Source organism: Cinclus cinclus, unplaced genomic scaffold, assembly GCF_963662255.1.
Source record: "Cinclus cinclus unplaced genomic scaffold, bCinCin1.1 SCAFFOLD_44, whole genome shotgun sequence".
NCBI lineage: Eukaryota > Metazoa > Chordata > Aves > Passeriformes > Cinclidae > Cinclus > Cinclus cinclus.
Genome location: NW_026912222.1, coordinates 438,328 through 447,612, shown reverse-complemented (window position 1 = coordinate 447,612; position 9,285 = coordinate 438,328). Strand labels below are relative to the sequence as shown.

The window sequence follows — 9,285 nt, the reverse complement described above, 5'->3', positions numbered from 1 at the left end:
AGCGGTGGCAGGGGTTGCGCAGGGTGTGTGCCTGGCCCCGGGATACTGCTACGCTGCCACTGGGCACTAGGATCCATCTTGCTGCCTTCGTCTCTTCTGCCTGTTGCTGGTGGTAATGCCAGGACCGATTGCTGCCCATGAGTTTGCAAAAGGAGCAATTTCCCGTCATCCCTGACAGGGCTGAGGCCGCCATGGCCCCTAAGGGGTTGGAGCTGGCACCGGGGCGCCCCCTGCTGGCCGGAAGTGCTCCCTGCAGCAGCTCCCCCTGCTGGCCGGAAGTGCTCCCTGCAGCAGCTCCCCCTGCTGGCCGGAAGTGCTCCCTGCAGCAGCTCCCCCTGCTGGCCGGAAGTGCTCCCTGCAGCAGCTCCCCCTGCTGGCCGGAAGTGCTCTATAACTACACCAAAGATGAACAAACAGCCCTGAGCAGGTTGGAAATTTCTGTTCAGGTGTTGTTTGTTCTGTTCTGTTCTATAAATTTCCTGGCAATTAATTGTTATTCCTTTTCTTGTATTTTTGCCTGGAAGCCCCAAAATTTTCACAGTTATAACAATTTGGAGGGACAGGTCCTCTTGCCGTTCCATTTCCATTTCCATCCTGCTTTCCTTGGCAGACATTTCTCTTTTAAACCAAGACAGTTTCCATCTCCTGGGTTCCAGTGTGGATGAGGCAGACACTCCAAGAGAAGATGGAGTCAGACACTTGGCCACCTCATGCTCTGCCTTTAAAGCCCTGGGGCCACCAAGGGTCTTGTCCCAAGCTGGGACTCCTGGTCACTCGACCACTTAGGAGCTGGGTTTGGCAGAAGGTCACTGTGTCCCTAGTGTGCCATGGCTGACAGACTGACTGACACATGGGGCCCTGTGTCACCAAAAGCAAGGCCTGACCCAGCCCTGCCACACACAGGTGTTCCAAAATGTCTCAAGACATCAAACTTTTCCTGTCCCTGACACCCCACCCTGTGCCATGGCCTGATCCCAACTGCCCTGGAAAAGGGGGAGGCTCCAGAACCCCTCCAGTGCTTTTGTGTCACTATTGTGTAAGGAACACACCATAGGAGGGGTTTGAGACAGGGGAGAAGGGAATCAAGAGAACTGGTTTTTAGTGGCAGCCCAAAATTGGAGAATCCCATTCCTAAAGCCCGACAGAGCTGAACAAAGAAATACCAACACTGCCAGTTGAACCAAAAAGCTGCATTTTGGTGCCAGTAAGAGGGCAACGAGTCCTGTGTTCCCCTGGCACTGGGAGGAGAGATGAGGAGCCGTGGGTGTGCTGGGAGTGCTGAGAGGGGCATTGCAGAGGCACTGGGAGTACAGGGGTACTGAGAGAGAGAATGGGAACCACCTGGATCTACTGGGAGCAATGGAGAGGCACTGGAAGGGAAATAGGAAGCCCCTGGGGGTACTGGCAGCACAGTGGAGAGGGAATGGGGAAGTCTCGGAAGGTTCTGGGAGCAATTGGATGTGGAAGGGGAGTGAGGAAGCCCCTGGGGGTTCTGGGGGCGTGGGGATCTCTGGCTGCCCTGTGCAGCCTCAGCCTGTGACCCTCCCCTTGTGCCCACCTACCCATGAAGGTTGGGAACCCATGGAAGCAATGGGGGGGGGGAGGGGGTGGTGCCCAGGTGTGGCTGCCCATGGGTGGGGTCCCCCAATGCCCCCATTACTCCCAGTGCCCAGCCATGTCCCCAGTGTCACAGCACATTCCCGTAGATGTCCCCAGATTCCCGTGGTTGCCCATGGGTTGCTGGCAGCTCTGCGTAGGTCACCTGGGGATCCTGGAGTGTGGTGGCATGGGGGGATGCTGTGAGAGACACTGGCTTTGGCATCTGGCTGGGGGGACACTCATGGGTGACATGTGCCTCTGCATGTGTCCCAGCCTGGACTCACCCCCCATCTGCTTGGTGATCACGACATGGGTGTACAGCACCTCCCCCTCCTCTGGGGGGGCCGGGGGCTCTGAGGGGGCCCTAAGGGAAAAAATAGGATATGCGGGATGAGATGAGAGGTCTTAGGGGTTGGGGTCAAAGGCAAGAGTGTGGTTTGAGCTCCCCACTCACCTTTCCTGCTGCTTCCTGGCACCTGAAAAGGAAAGAGGGGAGGGGTAACTGTGGGGTCCCCAGGGCCCTGACCCCTCTCATGAATCCTGAAACTCCATTGTACTCTCAATTTCCCCAAGAGTATCCCCGGTGCCCCCCAGAACCCCTGAATCACCCCAGTGCTCTATAGCCCCTGAGCCTCCAGATGTTCATGCCTGGCTGGGAGGGGGACCCTTTGAATTCCCTCAGGATCACTGAAAGAACCCCCAAAATCCCTGCAAGGCCCACCAACACCACCCCAAATTCTTCAGGACCCTGAGCAAAGTTCCTGAGTGCTCAGCAGTGGCCAAGCCAGGGGCTGTGGGTGCTACCCCATCACCCCCATATTTAACTGGCCTCCAGTTCCCCAGGGCTGCCAATGTCCCCATTGTAACCCACTCGTGTTGTTCCACTGGTGCCTGCCCACAGCTCCACCCATGAGCAGCACCAGGAAGAGGAGGGACCCACCAGGCCCTGCGGCCACTGCAGGGGACAGAAGGGACACATCAGGGTCACCTGTCACTCCAGGGCTCCTGCAATCTCAATGACCCCATGTGACCCCACCTGTGATCCAGAGGTGTCCAGTGGTTCCCTGTGGTGTCACCTCCAGGGCCAGCTCTGGGCTGAGTGCCCGGAACACGCGGTGCCCGTCCTGTCCCAGCTGGTTGGTGGCCATGCACTGGTAGGTGCCCGAATGTCCCACATCGACATCCCCAAGCTCCAGGAGGGGATCTCAGGCCACATCCTGCCTGTCGGGTAGCTAGGTGAAGGTGACAGGGGCTGAGCCCACCTGCACCAATCAGCACAGTGTCACGGGGTCACCTGGGTGCACCTGGTGTGATGGGGGCCAGGGATGATGGTGGCATTGGCCACGGGCACTGTGGGGACACAGACATGGCTGAGGCCAGCAGGAGGAGCTGGCACCATGCATGGTGGCACCAGAAGACAGAGGGTCTCCTTCACTCAGGACAGTGGCCCCATGGTGCTGGGGGTCATCATGTGGTGTGGGATGAGTGCATGTGATGGATGAGGGGTGGGGGATGAGGATGGCATGAGGGTGAGGTGTGGGTGGGATGAGGGATGCTGTGTCCATAGGTGGTGATGGCTGTCACCTGGTGGGGGACACGGAATGGCATGCATGAGATGTGCTGGGTGCCAAGAGGCACATCAATGAGGGCATCACCCCCAAGCCAAGGGTCTCAGTGCCCTGGGAGGGTCACACCCAGCAGGGTGAATGTGACGTGATGTGGAGTGGGGGATGTGACAGCTGAGCTTAAGGATGCATGGCTTGGATGTCCTGGGTGTGGATACCTGGAGCCAGATGGTCCCAGTTTGCCTGGTCTGTCACACCCAGTGGTGGGATCTGTGTGCAGGGCTGTGGCTGGTGCAGGGGGCATGAGGTGGAATGGGAATGTATGGAACTAGGGATGGTGTGGGTGGGGTCACTCTCAGTCCAAGGGCCCTGCTCATGCAGGACAGTGACATTCAATGCGGGGCTCGCGGCCATGCTGTCCCCATCACTGATCCAGCACTGGTAGTGGCCGCTGTCATTGTCTCCAGTGTGCTGCAGCTCCAGATGGGGGCCAGTGCCCAGTGGCACGGCCAAGTCCCACCAGTGCCAAGAGGCGGATGGGGACCTGTCCCCATGGCCACCATGCAGCTCAGCACCAGGCTGTCCCCCAGTGCCACCAGTCCCCTGGGGCCTGCACCGACAGGGACACCCCCATGAGCCAGACCCCTGCAGGGGGACACAGGAGGGACTGGGGACATGGGAGGAGTGGGGGACACCAAGGAGCAGTGAGGGATTCAGAGAGGTTGAGGATCAGAGAGGGGTGGGGGAATCCCAGTGTGGAAGAAGGGGGTACATTGATGGGAGGGAGGCTTGGAAAGGTGTGCAGGGACCCCAGGGAAGGTTGGGAGGTTCAGCAATGAGATACATGGAGAGGGTTTAAGGGAACTGCAGGGAAGAGTTTGTGGACCAAGACAGGGATGGTGGGACCAGGAGGACAATATTGGACAATGAAGTGACCTCGGCAATGGATGCAGGCACCAGGGAAGATGATGGGGAGACCCAGAAACAGCTGGGAGGGCAGGGCAGCACACAGAGGGTTGAGCAGGGATGGGAGACCTGGGAGGACTCAGGAGGCTCCCTGTGCCCATCCCCGCATTCACTGCACACTGTGACGCTGAGCCAGTTGCTGCTCTTCCACACAGCCCCCACCTCAGAGCTCACATCGCAGCTGTAATTCCCCAAGTGGGAGACCCCCAAGGCGGGCACCAGGAGCTGTGGGGACCCCTGTGGGCCCCCAACCTCTGCCCGTCCTGGTAGAAGCTGTACAGGAGAGGGGCTGGGAGCTGCAAGGGGCTGGGGGTGCTGAGGCAGCTGAGATTGAGGGAAGACCCCTCGGTGAGCTCGGGGAGACCCTCCATCACCAATACCGTGAAGAGCTCTGGGAAGGAGATTGGGTGTGCAGGAATTGACCCTGAGTCTGCTGTGAAGGGGCTGTGGGGGTACTTAGGTGTGGGGTGTGAGGGTGCTTACCATGCACTGTCACTGTCACCTGTTCAGACACATCCCACACTGACGGTGATGAGCTCCTCCCGACGCTGCAGCGATAGTGGCCGCTGTGCTGCAGCTCCAGGGGAGACAGGAACAGCTCGGTCCCACGGTGCTGCCACCACAGTGACTGCCCCTCATCGTGGTAGAAGCGCACTAGAGGGACCGACTCCTTCTGCCTGAGCCGGCAGCGCAGTGTCACCGTGTCCCCTTCCAGCAGCGCCCTCGCCGGCACCTGCAGCACTGGGGTGGCTGTGGGACAGGAGGCAACAGAAGGAACCAGGGGTCCCCCATTGCAACAGGGTGGTCTCGTCGAACTGGGATGCACTGGTGTGTACAGGGGATGCTCCAGTGCTGCTCTGGGATGTCCCCGTGTGCAGGGCACAGGCTCTGGTCACACGAGAGGTGTGACCCACAAAGCTGAGCTCACCCAGAGCTCTCGGGGCTCCTGCAGGTGCCAGGGTGGGGGCACAAAGACCACTCACCATTTACAACGTGCATGGGGGGGCTGAGCCCACTGCCGGGTCTGTCACACGTGTAGGTGCCACTCTCGGTGACAAGGAAGCTGTCGCGTCCCTCCTGCCCCCAGCGCCGCCCGTCCTTGTACCAGGTGGTGGCACCGGCGGTGCCTGAGCCCTGGCAGGTCAGTGTCACCCGGTCCCACAGCACCGCTGGCGTCCAGGGGGGCTGCACGAGGAGCTGGGTGGTCTGGGCACCTGCGGGTGACAGGGGACACCAGACTGCCAGGGCCAGCGCGGGGCTGGGGACAGTGGGGCGGGGACATGGCATCCCCCGAGGACTCACCAGCGAGACCGAGGGTCTGGGCTGGAAGGGAGAAGGGACAGGGCTGAGTGGGGGTGGCCCTGCAGGGACAGTGGCATAGGGGGGACCTGGGGTGGTGTCTGTCCCCAAACTGTCTTTTCCCCCGAGGACACTGGTGTAGCACAGAGGTTTGGGGGACAGGGACACCAGGGTCACCGTGGTCTGAGGCAGGACATGGGGACACTGTGGACACCCCATGCATGCACGGGTCACCTCCACCATCCCTACAGCACATGTCCCCATGGCCACATTCCCATAGCCCTGTGCCCGTGATCCCATTCCTTTGGCACCTGTCCCCATGCGCCATCTACATGGGACATAGCCCTTGTCCCTGTCCTTGCATACCTGCTGTCCCCGCATATCTGCTGTCTCCAGAGCTGCCCCAGCCACAAGCTTCCTTTTGTCACATCCTTTCCCCCACATCTCTGTTCCCCTGTCCATGTCCCCATGCCCAGTCCAAGACCCTGGTGACACTGAGGTCCATGCCCAGGCACTGGCTCTGTGGGACTTGGGGACCTCAGGGGACCCCACAGCCCCCCTTTGCCCCCTCCCCACTGGTCTCTGCCTCACCAGGGCCCATCCCTGGGGCATCAGGCCCGTGCCCGGGGCACTCACCCCACAGGAGCAGCACCACCTTCCCGGCCATCCCGGTGTCCCTGGCCATGGGCACTGGCTGTCACTCGCTGCCAGGGCCACCTGTCCCCTTGCTGGTGGCTCTTCGGATGAAGGGACAGGAAGCGAGCTCAGGTCTTGTCCTCGTGTGTAGGTGGTCCTTGGTGGGGGAGGGGCATGGACAGGATGTAGGCAAGGTGTTGTCAGAATTTGGAGGCTGAGGCAGTGATGGATGGATGTCGAGGGCACTGGGGTGCCAGGGATGGGGTCCCATGGAAATCAGGGTCCCAGGGGTAGGGTGGATTCAGACTCAGGGATGGAGGCCCCAGAACAATGTGGCCTCCAGGGATTTGTGATCATGTGATGACTCCCAGGGATGAGGGTCCCAGGGGAATGGGCGTTCTGGGGAAATCATGATCCACAAGGGAAGGGGGGGTCCCAAGGGCTGAAATTACTGGGTTGGGCGTCCTTGGAAATTGAGATCCTGGGGAATGGAAGTCCTGGGATGAGGGTCCAAGGGAAGGGGAGACAGAAGCAATGATGATCCCATGGATGGGTTCCCAGGGGAATGGGGGTCCCAAGCATGGGCAGGCCCATGAAATACAGCTCCTTCCCTGGGTGCCTTCAGATTTTGAGGTGACCCAGGGCCCAATTCTGCCCCCACTGGGGTGCTTGTTTCCTGGGCAGGCATCACATGGGGGTCCTGAGGAGGTAGGTCTGCTTCTGTGCCCTCTCCTGCTTTTGACTTTTTCCTCTATTTATTTCTCTCTTTTCCTCATTTTCTTCACTTTTGTGCCATGCCCCCCCACCCCCAGTTCCTGGCTCAGAAATCCTGAGGAGAGCCTGAGCAGGAAATGGGTTGGGGGAACCCTAGGGTGGGAGAAAAGGAGGTGGGGGGTCTGCAGGGAAGGGTGGGGAGACTGCGGGGGATAGGGGTGTCCAGCTGTGTCCCCCCCAGCACTTTCACTTTCTCTCTCCTGCAGCAGAAGGAAGAGGCTGTTTGTGCTGAAAGTCACACTGAGGGTTCTGTCCTGGGAGGGCACATCCAGGGGTTCCTGTTCTGAAGGGAACCTGTTCGGGGGATGGCACATTCTGGGTGGATTTTGTTCCAGTGATGACACATCCCAGCAGGGGAGATCCTGTCCTGAAGGATGGCGATTCTGGGCAGGGTCCCTGGACACCTTCCCTGAGGAAGTCCCTGTCCAGGGTAGGGCACATCATGGAGACCCCTGTCCCGGGTTGGGGCGGGGAAGGGGTGGAGGGGCTTCCAACCCTCTCTGCCTTCAGTGGGGCACTGTGACCTCTGTGACCTCTTGGGTGCCCCAACTTGGGGTGTGACTACCCACTCTATAGCCCCTCATCGGCTGCCTCCGTCCATCTGAGAGCCCTCAATCCCCATTTGGCAGACCTCACAGGTGCAGCATCTTAGCCCCATTCCACAGCCAACCAAGATCATTCTGTGAGTGAAAATCCCTATCAGGCCTGACTGGGGACAGATGGGCACGGGCTGGTGTCAGTCAGGGAGGGCACAGACACCCCAATAACACCAAAATCCCACCCCCACACCCAAAACCCCTGCAGGTCCTCAGTGCTGGCAACCAGGAGATGGGAGAGACCCTCCACATGAAACACTTGTGAAGCTCTTGGGGGGGCCTCCCCTGCCCTGTCCTGCTCCCCACAATCCCTCCACGGGGTTTCTGTCCTGAGGGGTTGGGATACTTTGGGTTTATTTGTTTTGGGGAGAAATCGTGTTCCAGACTTCTCTGTTCTTGCTCCTCCCCTGCAGGATCTGAGCTGGCAAGAGCAGCTTGGGAATGGAGCCCCAGGCAGGAAGGAGTTCCCAAAGTCCTCCTGCTGGGAGCCAGTGGCCATCCAGGTGTGGGGCCCGGCCATGGCCCAGGCCCACTGCTCAGGGATGGGCATTGGCCAGCCCTGCTCTGGCCAGCCCCAGGTGGCAGCCAGGACCTGAGGCTCCCCCCACCCCCTTGCCTTTGATTCTGGCAGCTTTTGAGCTGCTGCAAAGGTGAGAATTCTGTGGGGGGAAAATGGCCTGGCTGTGGTTTGCTGAGCCCTGCAAGAAGTACAAAACCCCGTGTGAGCCCAAGCAGTGGCTCTGTGAGGGCCTTTGATGGTTTTCAGAGCAGGGCTGGCTGGAAAAGCCCCCTGCAGGAGCAGCTGCGAGGGAACCAGTGCCAAAATGCAGCAATTGATCATTTGGTGCCTGTTCCCAAGGGACTGAGAGAGCCCCAGAACTGCTGCAAAGACAACAACAATCTGCTCAACAACCTGACCAGGACCCTCCTCCTTCCTGCCTTGCCATGGATGGGCAGTAGCCAGATGCCCCGCAACCACCAGCCCTCTGCTCCTGAACGGGGAGAGAAAATTGAACAAAGGGTTCCTGGGCTGATACAAGGACCAGGAGAGATCGTTCATCAAATCCTGCCACGGGAGAAACAGGCTCAGAATCAGAGATATTAATTGAATGTATTGCTGACAAAATCGGAGCAGGATAAGGGGACGTCAGATAAATCCTTCTAAACACCTTCTCCCCAGCACAAACTCCTTCCCAGGCTCTCCCTTCTCCCTCCAGCAGCACATGGATGTGGGAATGGGGCCCTGGTCAGTTCAGCACAGGTTGTTTCTGCTGCTGCTCAGACAAGGTGCCTTCCACAGGAGACCCTTCTTCAGAGACTTCTCCAACATAAGCCCTTCCAGTGGGCTGCAGCTCTGTTCCCAGTGCTCCAGTGGGGCTTCCCACAGGCTCACAGCCCCTTCAGGCACCCCCTGCTCTGACGGGTGCTCCTTCAGGGCTGCTGGGGAGTCTCTGCTGCCTGGGGAACCCCACGGGCTGCCAGGGAATTTCCGGAGTCCCTTGTGCCCCTCCTTCCTCCCTGCAGGGCTGCTCCTCATGCAGCCTCGGGCTCCTCTCAGTTGCCGCAATTCCATCTCCACCATCCCTTGGATCTGCTCTTCCCAGCTACCGGAGGTTCCACACCACCCCCCCTGTCCCCCGTCCAGCATCTGCTCCAGGACATCCCGTGAGTCCCGGGAGCTGTTGGGGGAAGCTGCCTGGCAATAGTCAGTCCCGACATGTTGCAACAGTGGCTTGGGGCACACTGTCATAATGGGTTCAGACACATCCCAGCCATCGGTTCCATCACATTGTGACAGTCGGCTCAGGGACATTGTCACACCTCCCACACTCCATGGCAGCACCGGCACT

At 59.7% G+C, this 9,285-nt stretch overlaps 1 pseudogene; it reads right to left on the bottom strand.

The window, feature by feature from the left end:
- Positions 1–1,687: 1,687 nt before the first annotated feature.
- LOC134057623 (Fc receptor-like protein 2) lies at positions 1,688–9,185 on the bottom strand (annotated as a pseudogene).
- Between the last annotated feature and the right edge of the window lie 100 nt (positions 9,186–9,285).